General features: G+C 47.7%; 1 protein-coding gene across 2 annotated transcripts in view; it reads right to left on the reverse strand.

The window, feature by feature from the left end:
- Positions 1–5366, reverse strand: part of RAB30 (RAB30, member RAS oncogene family) — a 47177-nt gene extending 41811 nt beyond the window's left edge. For both annotated transcript variants that reach the window (XR_016463466.1, XM_031612460.2), the window contains exon 1: positions 5002–5366. The gene's annotated coding sequence lies outside the window, so the exon portion shown is untranslated. The remainder of the gene's footprint in view (positions 1–5001) is intronic.
- Between the last annotated feature and the right edge of the window lie 9291 nt (positions 5367–14657).

Here is a 14657-nt window from a genome sequence, read left to right on the forward strand (position 1 = left end):
AACATGTATCAGGCCCTGGAAGCAGAGAAGATGGTCCTACAGAGAACCTCTCACTAATTAGAAATGAAGCTGGCTGCCTTTAGAAACTTGTTAGATAAAAAGCTTTGACTGATCTATTTTCCATTACTCTGAGCTCAGGCAATGAAATTTAAATCACAGAGAAGTGCTAATGATTATTTTTCAAGTCAGCTTTTTATTACTGAAAGCACAGTTCACAGTACAGCAAAACCAAAATCTGGGCAGCTGGAGAGTAACTTCTTCTCCAAGCCCAGCAATCCCTTTCACTTGGCATCTGATCACCTGGAAACATCAACACTCACCTCCAAAACGAAGGCATTGATCTAAGTCCTGAACATGGATCTCAGCTTTTTCCACAGTTCTCACTACTTCAGTACCTATGGATGATACCTTGGAGCAGGAGGACAAGGTGCTGCACTTGGGCTGGGGCAATGCCAGGTGTTTATACAGACTGGGCAAAGAACCCCTTCAGAGCAGCCCTGCAGAGAGGGACTTGGGGGTCCTGGTGGATGAGAAGCTGGACACGAGCCAGCAGTGTGTGCTTGCAGCCCGGAAGGCCAACTGTGTGCTGGGCTGCATTAAAAAAGGGGTGGCCAGCAGGGAGAGGGAGGTGATTGTCCCCCTCTACTCGGCTCTTGTGAGGCCCCATCTGCAGCACTGCATCCAGGCCTGGGGCCCCCAGTACAGGAAGGACATGGAGCTCTTGGAACGGGTCCAGAGGAGGGCACTGAGATGATCAGAGGGCTGGAGCACCTCTCCTATGAGGAAAGGTTGAGGGAACTGGGCTTGTTTAGCTTGGAGAAGGCTCTGGGGAGACCTCATTGTGGCCTTCCAGTACTTGAAAGGAATGTAAAAAAACAGGAGTGGGAACGACTGTTTACAAGGGTGGATAGTGATAGGACAAGGGGAAATGGTTTTAAACTGAGACAGGGGAGGTTTAGGTTAGATATTAGGAGGAAGTTTTTCACTCAGAAGGTGGTGACACACTGGAACAGGTTGCCCAAGGAGGCTGTGGATGCCCCATCCCTGGAGGCACTCAAGGCCAGGCTGGATGTGGCTCTGGGCAGCCTGGTCTGCTGGTTGGTGACCCTACACATAGCAGGGGGGTTGAAACTAGGTGGTCATTGTGGTCCTTTTCAACTTAGGCCATTCTAAGATTCTATGACTGCTAGAAAGACCAGAGGGCTTGACAAGTCCCTGCGCCTTCAGATTCAACCAGCTCAGGGCAGAACATGACCTCCTCATCAGACACGTCATTCTTTTAGTCCAGCATCTTTAGCAGCCCCTTCCCTATCGGTGCACACACAGTCAAACAGCACAGTTTAGTTCCCTGTGACTTCCTGGCAGATGAGGAGCAGCCCAGTGCAGCCATGGGTTGGGCTGCTGGGGCCCTGCATCACGTTCCTTCCTGCATCCAGCACCTCTAGCAGGACCGGGTCACCCAGGCATCACTTGACTTCTGCAACTTTGGCACCTGTAACATCCTTTTATTTCCTCATTTAAACTCATTCTGCAGGATACAGTCCTTTCATAGAGAGAAGTGGAAGAGCAGTAACTCCAGGTGAGGTGACAAACAGCAATTAGCTCTCAAGATGTTTGCAGCCTCAATATCCCTCCAGAGCCCAACGCAACAAGCCCTCTAATCACTTTTATCTACGTAAGGTGAAATCAAATAACACCACAACACAAATCTCACTAATACCCTTGCCTTTGTCCTACATTCAGAGCCAATGCTTAGTAGCACAGCTTAGTTATAAAACTACTGTAACAGTGACATACTTTCAGGTGGTGCAGATTCTGTTTAAGTACTGACAAGGGACATGTTCAAGTCCTGTTCTGCCCTAATTAATTCAACATATTAGCACCTGAGAAATATTTGACCCAACTCTCTCCATATAAATTCATGACCATAAGCCACCAGGACTGCATGACAAACATGACAGAACAGCTGTTTCACACTGTAAGAGAGCCATTAAAAACAAAATGAGGAGTTAGTCAGCTACTGACAGAATCGATGGGAGGGAAGGAAGCTAAGTGACTTGCTGCAAAATGAAATCACAGGAGCTGAAGAGTGAATCAAAACACTGCCTTAGGTCACGTAACACTCAGCACCAGCCCAGCTTGGGCTGCAGAACACATCTCTGCCCAAACCTCTGTCTACATACCCGGATGGTTTTAGCACTGGAAATCCACCTTGTAATAAAAAAGGTCATTTTATTGTCTACTGAACCCCCAGTTCTCAAGCTCTGCAAGCATTCATGCAAGCCTCTCAGTTTCAACAGCCTCAGCACTGCTGGGCATGCCCTCCCCACAAGCTCCTGCCACGCTGGTCACACTACTGCCATGAATCTTTAGCTGTCCTATTGCCTGGGAGCTGATGGCAAAATGCAGGAATTAGCTCCTGCCACATTTCTCAGTCCTTGCTGAGGGCAAGGCTTGAATTCATACTGTTGGTCCTGCCCTAGAAAAAAGAAATGTTTTAAGAATTAGCGAATTTATTCAATCCCCAGCTGCTATGATTTCTTGTTTGGACCGAATGATTTCTGGATGCCCCTTCCTACCTCTACAATTCTTTGATTCTACATTTTGCAAGGCTGGAGAAAAGGGGAGCATAACAGAGGAAAGCTCCATAACCATCACCTGCCCTGTCCATCCCGTAGTGAAGCTCAGCCTCTGGCACAGAACCCTCCTCCACCACCTCCTCCTCAAACAAACTCATTTCCTCCCCAGACCTCAATTCCTGGATAGGAAATCCATAGAATTATTTGAGTTGGAAGGGACCTTTAAAGGCCATTGAGTCCAACTCCCCTGCAATGAACAGGGACACCTACAGCTCGATCCAGTGCTGAGAACCCTCTCCAGCCTGAGTGTTTCCAGGGATGGGGTATCCACCACCTCTCTGGGCAACCTGTGCCAATGCCTCATCACCCTTACTGTAAAAAACTTTTCCTTATATCCAATCTAAACCTCTCTTCTTTCAGTTTGAAACCATTTGATTCCAATTACTGAAAAGGAAGGAATTCCTGAGTCCAGCTTTGTGTTTGCCCCACAGTCACTGAGTTCCTGAGTGATTTGCAGCTTTTGGTCCATTTTTGTGTCTAATGCTGCAAAGCAAAATTTCATCTTACAGCACAGATTTCTGCACTACTTATCACAGAATCATAGAATGGCCTGGGTTGAAAAGGACCACAATGATCATCCTGTTCCAACCCCCTGCTATGTGCAGGGTCGCCAACCACCAGACCAGGCTGCCCAGAGCCACATCCAGCCTGGCCTTGAATGCCTCCAGGGATGGGGCATCCACAGCCTCCTTGGGCAACCTGTTCCAGTGCCTCACCACCCTCTGAGTGAAAAACTTCCCCCTAATATCTAACCTAAACCTCCCCTGTCTCAGTTTAAATTCCTCTTCAATTACATTTTGAGTAACTTGGATGCCAGCACAGAAGTCAATAATAACAAAGCATTGATCCCAATAAATCTACATAAAGATAGAAGTGCAAATAAAGATGACAGCAGCATCCAATATCAGCATCATCACAGAAGTGGCATTAGTTTTAAACCACAAACCCATGGACTTGTGCTCCTTCCTGCAAGTTCCATATCACCATTTCCCAGAGCAGTTCCCAGGATATGCTCTCAAGTGATCACGTCATTCCCAGTGCCACCTTCACACCTAATGAAATCACTGCTGTAAGACTTCTCCTTCATAGGCAGGAAGGGAAATCCTGCGTTAGGTTCCCAGTTCCTTCCCTTCTAAAATAAAGAGGAAAATGGCATTCCAGGAAATAAATATGGTTTAAAAAAAAAAATGACACAACAAAGGCAACTCCTCTACATGTAGCTGTTCATCTCCTCAGAGTTTGTACTGCAGAGGAAGGAAGGAAGGAAGAAGAGGACCCTGCCACGCTGCAGCAGCGGGGTTGGAGAAGGGGAAAAGCCCCATGGGGTGCCATGCTGGGGAAGTTTCTTTGCATCTTGCACTGACATAGCAATGTGCAAGAGAAGATCTCGCAAGGAGCAAAGAGGATGCGGCAGAATGGAGCTCTGCCAGAGCACAAAGTTGTTAAGAAGTTTAAAATAGCTGCCCTCTCATGTTTGTCAATAGGGAAAGGGCTGTGTCCGACAGCATGGAAGTTGGAATAAGGAAGCGGGTAGCTGGGAAACGGAGCCTGAAATCACTGCACACAGCCAGGATTGAACCCCAACCTACTGCAAAGGGCTCAGAGGGGGGGGATCCTGCAGGACCACGCACCACCGATCCCAAAGGCTCATTAAAAAATAAAAAAAAAATTAAAAAAAAAACAAGGAAAAACCTTAACAACATCCTAAAAACAAAACAAAACTTAGAGAAGAAAAAATAAACGAATAAACAAACACCCCCCTTATGCGACTTTTTGCGAGGTCGGTCCTTTTGTTTGTTTCTTTTCCAGCCCGATCTCAGTGCATCACGAAAGGAGGGGCAATGGGAGCAAGCAGTCACATAACGGCAATACATAACATAACACAGCGGTAATACGTGACATAACGGTAATACATGACATAACATAGCGGTACAGCCCGCCGGTGCGATGCGGGACACGCGGGGCGCTGCTCCGTCCCCATCCCCGCCCCGGCGCTCCCCGGGACGCGCAGCGCTCCGTAGCCGAATTATTTCTGTCATTTCTTGCTGTTGTTGTTGTTTTTTTCCCCATGAATTTGGCTTCGTTCCCCTAAATTTGGATTTCTCCCTTCAATTTAGCTTTTCCCCTTCGGTCTGGATTTTTTTCCTTTTTTTTTTTTTTTTTTTTTTTTCTCTCTCCCTTTCCCCAAACCCGCTCGGCAGCGCTTCCCCGCGTTGGGCAATGCACCGTGCGTTGGACAAACGCATTGAAGAGGAGGAAGGAGGGGGGACAATTCAACAACCCTAAACGAAAAACCGCCTCGAATCCCCGCACGTTCTGTATTTTTTTTCTTTTTTTTTAAGAAAAGGAGCGCAGCACTCACCTGGTTTGGGATTTTTCCTCCCTCTCCACGACCGTAAAACGAGGCGGGAGCCGAGCACAGCGGGGCCGGACGGCTGTGTCCACCCCCCCGGGGGTTGGCACCGGGCAGCCCGCGCCGCGCTGCCGCCCCCCCCCGGGGTCGGGCACAGGGCAGCCCCGTTCACCCCCAGCAGGGAGCTGAACGCCGGCGTGCGGCTGCCTGCCGCTCCCGGGATGCGTTCGGAAACCTCGGGCTGGAAGGGGGTGGGGCGTGGTGTGCCGGTCCAGCACTGGGGCAGCCCCAAACGGCGCAGGGCACGGAGCGGGAGCGCAGCGCGGCGCAGCCCCGCGCCCCCCCCCCCGCCGTGCCCGGCGCTGGCAGCGGCAGCGGGAGGCGGCACCGCGCGAGCACAATGAACGGGCGATGACATCACCCTCTCGCCCGCGGGGGCGGAGCGAGAGGGAGAGGCGCCGCGTTCCCATTGGTTGGAGAAAAGGATTCTGGGAATTGTAGTTTTTGGCGCCTGGATGCCGTAGGGAGCGAAGGGGCTCGAGCACTCGGTATCCCGGCAGCCCCCGCGCCGCGCAGCCTCCAGGTAGCGACCGAGGGCGGGGGGGGGAGCGGGCGGCGGGCGCCATGTTGGTGGCGTGGGATCGCTTTAGCGCAGGAGGAGCGGCTGCGAGATGTCGGGAAACGGGGAGCTGGGCGGCCGCTCCGAGACGGTGCGGAGGGCTGGAAGCGGAGGGGCAGGGCGCCGTGGCGGCTCGCGGTTAGCGGGGTCCTGAGGCGGAGAGCGGCGCCCGCGGAGGTGGGTGCGCGGCCGTGTGAGGCGGTGCGAGCCGGGACCGCGCTGAGGCGGGAGGGGAGGCTGCCGGAACGCGGCGCCGAGCTGCCCGCCCTTCGTGCGTTCTGTCTGCGGGGCTGAGGCGGCGCGGAGGCGGGAAAGCACTCAGGGAGCAGCGTGTGCCTGCGGGGCCGTTGGGCCGTGCTGCAGCTGGGGGTGCGTGGCTGCTGAGGGCGATCTGTGGCCAGCAGGAGGAGCTTTGCTCGCTGCTCAGCGCGCTGTTCTCCGTTTATCTATAGAGTCACGCGCGGGGAGAGGGTAAGGTGGGATAATGGGATAACCCTCGAGGGCGGCTTGGATGGGGCCCTGGGCAGCCTGGTCTAGTATTAAATGTGAAGGATGGTTGTGGCTGTGGGGGTGGAACTTGATGATTCTTGAGGTTCATTCCAACCCAGGGCATTCTGTGGGGTTCATTTCTCTCACAGAATCACAGAATGGCCAGGGTTGGAAGGGACTCAAGGGTCATGAAGCTCCAACCCCCCTGCCACATGCAGGGCCACCAACTTTCACATTTAATACCAGACCAGGCTGCCCAGGGCCCCATCCAACCTGGCCTTGAACATCTCTAGGAATGGGGCATCCACAACCTCTCTGAGCAGCTGTTCCAGCACCTCACCACTCTCATAGTAAAGAACTTCCCCCTGACATCCAACCTCCATCTCCCCTCCCTCAACTTAAAACCATTTCCCCTTGTCCTGCAGTTATCAACCCTTTCAAAGAGTTGATTCCCCTCCTGTTTATAGACTCCCTTTAGGTACTGAAAGGCTGCAATGAGGTCACCCCACAGCCTTCTTTTCTCCAGGCTTCTCTCAGCCAGCCTGAGTTGGCTGAGCTGCCTTGTTTCCCTGCTTTCTAAGCAGTGCTTGCTGTGTCACATTGGCTAGTCTTTATCAGCACTCCCACTGTGTGCTGCCTCAGCTTCACACCCTCTTCCTGGCTGCTGCTTTGAGGAAATGGCGTGTAGAGTTCTGTGCACTGAGCATTGTTGCTGCTTGTGTGGTGCTCTGTGTCACGGAATTTGTCAAAGGGGAGGTGAATTTCTGTTAAGGGAAGGGGTGGTTATTGCTGAAATAATCCTTACTCCAAAGTGGGAGGAAGCGCAGCGTGTTGTATGGTGTGTTAAATAACTTTGTTTCTCATTACAGCTGATTCCTGTGAAATAAAGTGTTTTATTCCTTCAAGAAGATACTCCATTGAGAGGAGTTGGAGAATTTCATAGGCTCCCTGGAAGTATGGGCCAAAGCCCAGTAGTGGTATAGGTCAGGAAAAAGAATTTGCGAGTTTTTCTTTTCTAAAGTATTTTGGCTCCTCCTGGAGGTAAGTGCAGTGAATTTCTCAGGATAACACCTCACAGTAAACTGCACAGACGTGGTGTTCTGTCTTCCCCACGGTGCTATCAGATGGTGAAGGACTATCATGAGATGCTGACTAATTCACATCACAAAACCTAAACCTTGGCGTCTTGAAATATTTGTTGGTATTGTAGCGTTACTTGCCATCCTTCTATCTCTTTAAATCCACATCCCTCTTGTCAAAGGATCTGAGCCAGCTTCTTGCCTTCTACATCTTCCCACAAAAGGTCAGGCATCTTAGGACAGCACATACACCTCATGTAGCTTTTGCCCACCCCACCTTAGCCATTTTTGCCTCATTCATCACAGAAGAGGAGAATATAAAGCTCTTCTGCTACTATAATTTCCAGTTTAGTTTTACGCATCTGAAGAATTTTGAATTAAAAGCATCACTCTCTTTGTTGTTTTTTTTCTCTATGTGAATGCTTTAGCTTTGTTGAAGGGGAAAAAAACAGATAGTATTATATATCAGAACTGTTGCTGTCCTTAAACTTTAAAGCTAAGCTCATCTTATGTTTGTGCAGATGATACCAAATAATGATGGTAAGTAGTGTGATAGGGTGTGTGTGTCTTTTCTACAAATGGCAGAAAACATGGATATGAAATTGTCCAGGATAAATTTGCTGACATAGTAACTACATACTTTGCTTTTTTGTATTAAATATCACTGATATCACCTGCAATGATTCCTTCTCTTCCTTCATCCATCTTGTTTCCATGCTGCTGCTCTGGGTAGGAGACAAGGATTCTGCTTTACAGATGAAATTACTTCACTGTTTTATGTGTTTCTTTATCCAATGGTGTAGATCCTGCTGATGTCTCAATGAGGAGAGAATTGATGTGAAAAAGTAATGAAGGGAATGCTTGATGTGCCCAACAAATCGTTTCCTGTGTGGTATAGTTCACCACAGTTTGGGGGTACCCAATATTTGTCAGGCTAGATTTTACACTGCTTAGAACTTGGAATTTTAAAACCTGTATTATCTCAAACTTAGGTAATCTTCTTACACTGTTCTTCTGGAAATGCTCACACCCACTTACCTCCTGACCCAGCAGGTCTTAATTGTGAGATCCACAAGAAGCTTAAAGCCATATTGCAGAAATAAGCACTGTGTCAGTGTTCCATGTGAAAAGACACGAAGTGACTAAAGAACTGAAGGCCTGCCTTTGCTGTATTCTAAATACATGGGTATACTCTGGTTTAATGCATTTTATGGAAACTGCTTCAAGTATTTGTATGGTCCTGAACCTGCTAAGCTGTCATGTTTGTCTGTGCTTTGCTGTACCAGCATCATACGCTGCAGAAACCACACGTTTTCCTTTTTGCAGAAATGAATTTGGTCTGAGTACAGTCAGGTAAGCAACTGCTCTGTGCCCTGAGAGTGAGGAGAAGCAGCTGGAAGTCGTGGAAGGTGGTACAGAGAACAAGGATGAGTAGGAATGTGTAATGTGTTGGCCTTCTGCAAAGAAACAATTAGTACATGTTTGTATGCTTTCCTTGCTTTCATCATGGTAAATTTGTGCTCCTAATTAGAACTTAAAAGACTTTGTTGTAAATTCAGCCTTCACTGGATGACATACTGAAAACATGCCTGCAATCCACATGAAAAACGTGTGCATATACAAGATGGAGTGTAAAAGCATTTCTGGATAAGTTTTAAGGAGTTTTGTTTTTGTGGGGTCACCATCCCATGTCAGCAGAGCTCGGAGAACTGTGAAGATGTTGGCCTTCTCTCAGTTTGTGTGTTCTAATTGTTGACCCTGTGTAATTGCAAGCACACAAGTCAGCTGGGTGGGAAGGTTTTCATAATGGCTTGTAGAGGTGACACAACTTTTATTTCTCTTTGAGTTTCAAAATTCTTTGTTGTCTGCAGCCTTTTTGGATGAAGGGGGAGAGCTGTAGAGTCACTGGTGCACTGCTGCCTTAGGGCCTGTGAAAAAAGCAGGTAAAGATGCATTGAAATGAGTGCTCTGATCCTGACATTGGAGAAGCTGCTGTGATGGTTTCCTTCTGTGATCTACAGAAATGCTTTGTGGAGTGGTAACAGCTTCAAGGTAAGGGTGTGGATTCAGCTGGGTGTAGGTAAGTACCTCTGTGTAGTGTGAAAACTTGGGAAAACACAGGTGAGAATGGAAGGGTTTTGTATCTAAGTGTTGTAAATGAAACTGAGGGGAAGCAATTGTTACATTTTTAGAAGACCTCAGGATTCCTGTGGTAACTTTTTTATGTTCTGTTTTTCAGCACAAGAAGAGCCTCTTCAGGTGTTGCGGACGTGTTCTGCAGCTCAATAGCAGTTACACAACATGGGGTGCAGGGTGCACAGGCTACTGCAAGTTGTGGCCTCACAGGAACCAGTTTTAATAGAGAGGAAACCTCAGGTTCTCGTGGAACTTCCATGAATTTAAGTGAGCACTCATGGGCAATGGTGAAACAGGAAGTTACTTCTATTTTTGACACTGGATGGGGGGGATGAGTGATCATACTTGTTAATCAGGATGCGGTGATGGACCTTGGCAGAAGTGCAGGCTGTCTGAGTCCAGGAGATTGCAGCTGTGGGGAAACTCACTTTCCCAACTAGCAGTGGCGGAAACTTCCTGAGAAGAGGGAATGGATGAGTGTCTGCTGCTCAACTGAATAGGGGTAGTTGTTTTGAGACCATAAAGAGAGCCACACAGTCCAGAACTACTCGCACAGCTTTAGCCTTGGTCAAATGAGACCATGTTTTGTTATTTAAAAAGCAGTACTATTGTTTGGCCCACCCAGCTCCTGCAGAGCTATGGGGACTGGAGCACTGCACTGCAGATACACCTCTGCACACCTGGCTGGGGTCCAGGCCTGGATGGAAACCCTGTGGTTGGCTGTGTCCCCACTTTTGTGTAACCAACAAGAACCTCAGCGCTTCTGAGTAGAACAAGTTAACACTTGGGATGCACTGATATAATTGTAGCTGGTACGTGCTGCACAAAGGGGTATGTGTTGTACAAAGCAAGTTGGGTTTTGAGGTTTGTTAGCTGCAGGCCCCACTATTGCCAGTAGGCCTGGGGAGAAGCTCTAAGCCTGGGTTTGTACCACATCTTGCTGGTGAGCCCATGTGTGTGCCTGTGCCAGTTTGTGAGCTGACAAATCCTTAAGCACGGTGGCAATTCTCATGCTTGTAAAAATAACAAGGGGTAAAGGGGATAGGTAGGGGTTCTTTCCTTCATGAATCACAAACTACTGAAATCCAGAGCTCACTGAAAATAACTTTCTAGAAAAGAGAACTGTAAGGTATGTTTAAGGTAGCGTGGCCCTTCAGTTACAGCAAACTTCCAACACTGTTCTTTGTCCTTTTGTGTGGTTTGCAGAAAAACATACGTAAGACAGCTGGGAATTTGTGTCAAATCTTGTATTGCCATAAGGAAGTCCTGCAAGGAAACTGCTAATTCTGGAGTCCGTGGCTATGTATAACACTGTGCTCACTTTCTCTGGCTATTCAGATGCAGTGGCACAAAGTTACACATTGGTTTTGGTGCCATTCATCTGAAAATCCAAACATCTGCAGTGTGAGCACATTAACAGCAATGCAGTTGGAGCATTCATTAACACACATAAGGCATTTCCTTTTGGGTGAGTAACAGTGCAATGTGAAGAAGCACCCAGCTGCCAGGAGGTGTCACATTCCTCTGCTGGAATCCCCTGAGTTTGCTGCTCCTGCCTTTGATGGGAGTTTCATATCTCAAAATCATGGAATGGCCCAGGTTGGAAGGGACCTCAAGGATCATCAAGCACCAAACCCCCACGCTGTATGCAAGGCCACCAACCTCTACATTTAGTAATAGACCCCACTGCCCAGGGCCCCATCCAACCTGACCTTGAACACCTCCAGGGATGGAGCATCCACAACCTCTTTGGGCAGCTGTTCCAGCACTTCACTACTCTCTCTGTAAAGAACTTCCCCCTGCCATTCACCCTAAATCTTTACTCCTTCAACTTAAAACCATTTCCCGTTGTCCTGCTGTTATCTACCCTTTCAAAGAGTTGACTCCCCTCCTGTTTGTAGGTTCCCTTTAGGTACTGGAAGGCTGCAATGAGGTCACCCCTCAGCCGCCTTTTCTCCAGGCTGAACAAGCCCAGCTCCCTCAGCCTGTCTTCGTGGGGGGATGCTCCAGCCCTCTGATCAACTTTGTGGCTCTCCTCTGGACTCTCCCCAGCTCCCTGTTGGGTTTTCCCAAATAATTTCAGTATGTTGTCATTCATTGGCTCTTTTCCCACCTCATCATGAACCCAACTATTTTGTGTTTGGTTTTGCCATTTCTCTGCAAGTACCTCTTCCTGGAAAACACAATAACAGTAAGTAGCTCAAACTGCTAGCCAAGCTTCCATTCCCATGGTTTTGCTTGCTCTATTCTGTCAAGTTATTTACATGCAGCATCCTAAGGATATAATTTAGTGGAATACTAGTAAGCACTAACATTTGTGTATGGCTTCAGTCCACCGAAGTCAGGCTCACCCAGGCTGCGTTCTACTGTGAATTCACTGCCTACTCGTACAGCCCTTGGTTGCACTATTTCATGAAAGAACAGCATGATGATCTGCTCATGCAGAAACTACAAAAAGGACAGGCTGGGGTCAGTCGCTTTACGTGCTGTGTTGCACAACTCAGATCTGTTCTGAACCTTGCTCTTGCATACACGAGCCCTAGGGCACTCAAGTGAAAGGGATGATCATATCGTAACAGCTCTGGTGTGCTTCAGTATAGGAGAGAGATTTCAAAACTAGCATAGATGTTTGAGATTGACTATTATCTCCTTGAAAATAGAGTTGCCCTTTCATTCCCTGGTTCTGAATTCATCTATCCCAGAGCCATCTTGTACTCAGAGCCTTTTGGGGCATGCATTCCCCAGGCTTTGAATTCCAAGATCGCAGCTGTGTGATACGGACTGGATGGCACTGTTCATTTAAGGAGCTCAGTGTTATCTTTTGCCCTTTGCTCTCCTGTGCCTCACTGCACTGTTCCAGGCATGCCAGCAGGTCTGTCTGCAGCAACGGCGTGATTAGCAGGCTGTTACACGTCCAGCCCTGTGCATGCTTTTCTTTAGCCAAAGTTGGAAGCATGAGAAGTTTGTGTGACTTCTCTGAAAACCTGGAGTGGATCAGTGAGATGGTTGAGAGCATTTGTGACAAGGCAGTAAAAGCTGGTGATGGGGGACACAGCAAAAGTCAGTCCTTGGGTTGCTGCAGCTTTCAACTCATTAAATCATGCACCTGAAGGTGGGGTTTGGTTTGTAGGGGAGGAGCAGCTACATGTCCCTCATGTACGTGGTGGTTAATGCTGGTTTTTCTCCTTTAGGTCTCTGATGCTGAGTGTTTTGCTGTGTGCTGCCTTCTGAGCTTGAGGAACCACGATGTCTGTGAGCAGCACTGGTGATGCTAGGTGTAGTCAAGCAAACGATGAGAGATCTAGAGTAAGATGTGGAGCAGGTTTCCCACAGTTTTATCTTCTGTAACTGTTACGGAGGGTACACATATGATGCAATTAATTTCTTACAGTAAAGGATTTACATGTTACTCCTGCACACCTAGCCAAATACACCCTTTCTATTTAATGGCAAGGTAGATATGCACAGAGAGAATTGGGAACTCAGCCATTTCACATATAAGATAGGTGTTTTCCATGTCAGTATTTTTGCAGTGCTTCTTGATAAGAGTACACAGTGGAATTCCTTACCATGCAAACGTGTTCTACTGTCTGCACTCTGGTGAATTGTGTCCTCTGTGAGGCTTTGCTTTCACTGTAGCCATTTCTGCTGAAATAGTCCCCAGAGGGATTATTGCTGTTGTTAAGCTTTCTGGAAAAATAAGAAGCAGATGCAGTCCTGGTGTGAATTGGCAGGAGGGTGTTGCACAGCCAAGTGGGTGCTGCATCTCACCTGGGATGTAGAACTGTGTTGTTAATGAGTTCATCCCAATGAAGTCCATTAACCCTCCTGCAGATCCCTGCCAGCTAAAAGCTCCTTTCAAATCCTGGGTAGTGGGGTGGCCCAATCCTACACACTATATGTATTTATAACGTATTGCTTCTATTTCTTGACACAATTTTTCACTTTATATAAATCAATAAGCCAAGGGAGTCAAGGAAAAATAGAAGAGTGTGATGTGTTGCTGACAGAACCCTGGAATGGAGCGGCAGTTCCCTGTTGAGAAAGCTCAGAGGTGTCCTAGACAATACAGTTTGTGTGAATGCTTCTGCTTTGTTAAAAGTTTTTAATCCCATCTGTCTCTTCAACTCTCATCCCTGAGAAGGTTCTTTGGCTGTGGATTAACCTTGTCAGGAGAATCAGGGCATGTGACATGCTTGGACACAGGAGCAGGTACGTGTGGGACTCTCACAAGTTACTGTCAACACCTCAGCTTTGCAGATCTCCAGTATGGATGATGTTGCTGCCGTTCATTCTGAGTGGTTGCTGCCTCATTTAGATGAGTATGATGTTATGTCAAATATCCCAGTCTCCTGCTACAGTTCTTCATTATCTGAAGGTAAATTTAGGCACAAGTCAGAACAGCCAAGAGCCTTGGCTTCGAATATGCTTGCCTTCCTGTAACGCTCAGTCATACACTCTGGAGTGGATAGTTCTGCCTCTTAGATGCAGTCAATTTGCCAGCCTTGTTCCTCCCAAAGCCACCATGCAGCTGAAATTTCTCAGTGCTTAGGTAGTTCTTTAAATGCACATCCTCAGGCAGTGTTACCGTTGTAGGGCACAGTGGGATGGCTGCCCCGGGCTGCCTGGAACCTGGAACTTGTCCCTCAGCAGTCAGGCAGTGGTACAGTAGTAAATACAAGATATTCCTTTGCTCACATCCACCACCCATGAAGGGCTTTTGGAGTTGTCACTATTTCATTCTAGGTAACACCCCAGTTGTCTCTGTTCTTTTCTGTAGTAGCTCCCTGTTGGCTGTACACAGCACTTCACAGTCAGTATTCACTCTGCACAAAAGCCCTCATAATTCCATATTTGTGTGGTCATTTGGAGCTGGTGACAACTGCTGGCTGCACTCCTCCAGCTGTTGCATCTCATCATCCTAGGAAAGAAAAGGAAGGTTGGATGTGATCAAATATTTTTCCTTAGCCCTAACCTGGAAATCTTGCATTAGGGTTTTGAAATATTTTGCCAAGTAGGAAGACTGAGCTTGCAACACAAATGTGGCGCTACTCTTTTTCAAATGGTCCTTCAGAGAGGTGGTGAGGGGAAAAAAGTTTGACCCTTTCTTACTTTTTAGTTGGTATTTCAGTTAAAAGCCTATAGAAAAACCTTCCATTTCATACAGTCATTTTTATGCAAAGGCCAACAATTGACATTTCTTAGGCATTTGTTTCATGCTTTATGTTACAGCTGCATGTATTCATGCAGTTACTCAAATATTCATATAGAACCATCTAATCCTTAAAGTTGGAAGAGACTTTTAAAGCCCATCTCATCCAACTCCCCTGTGAACATGGACA

This window comes from Phasianus colchicus, chromosome 1, assembly GCF_987193195.1.
Source record: "Phasianus colchicus chromosome 1, bPhaCol1.hap1.1, whole genome shotgun sequence".
Lineage (NCBI taxonomy): Eukaryota > Metazoa > Chordata > Aves > Galliformes > Phasianidae > Phasianus > Phasianus colchicus.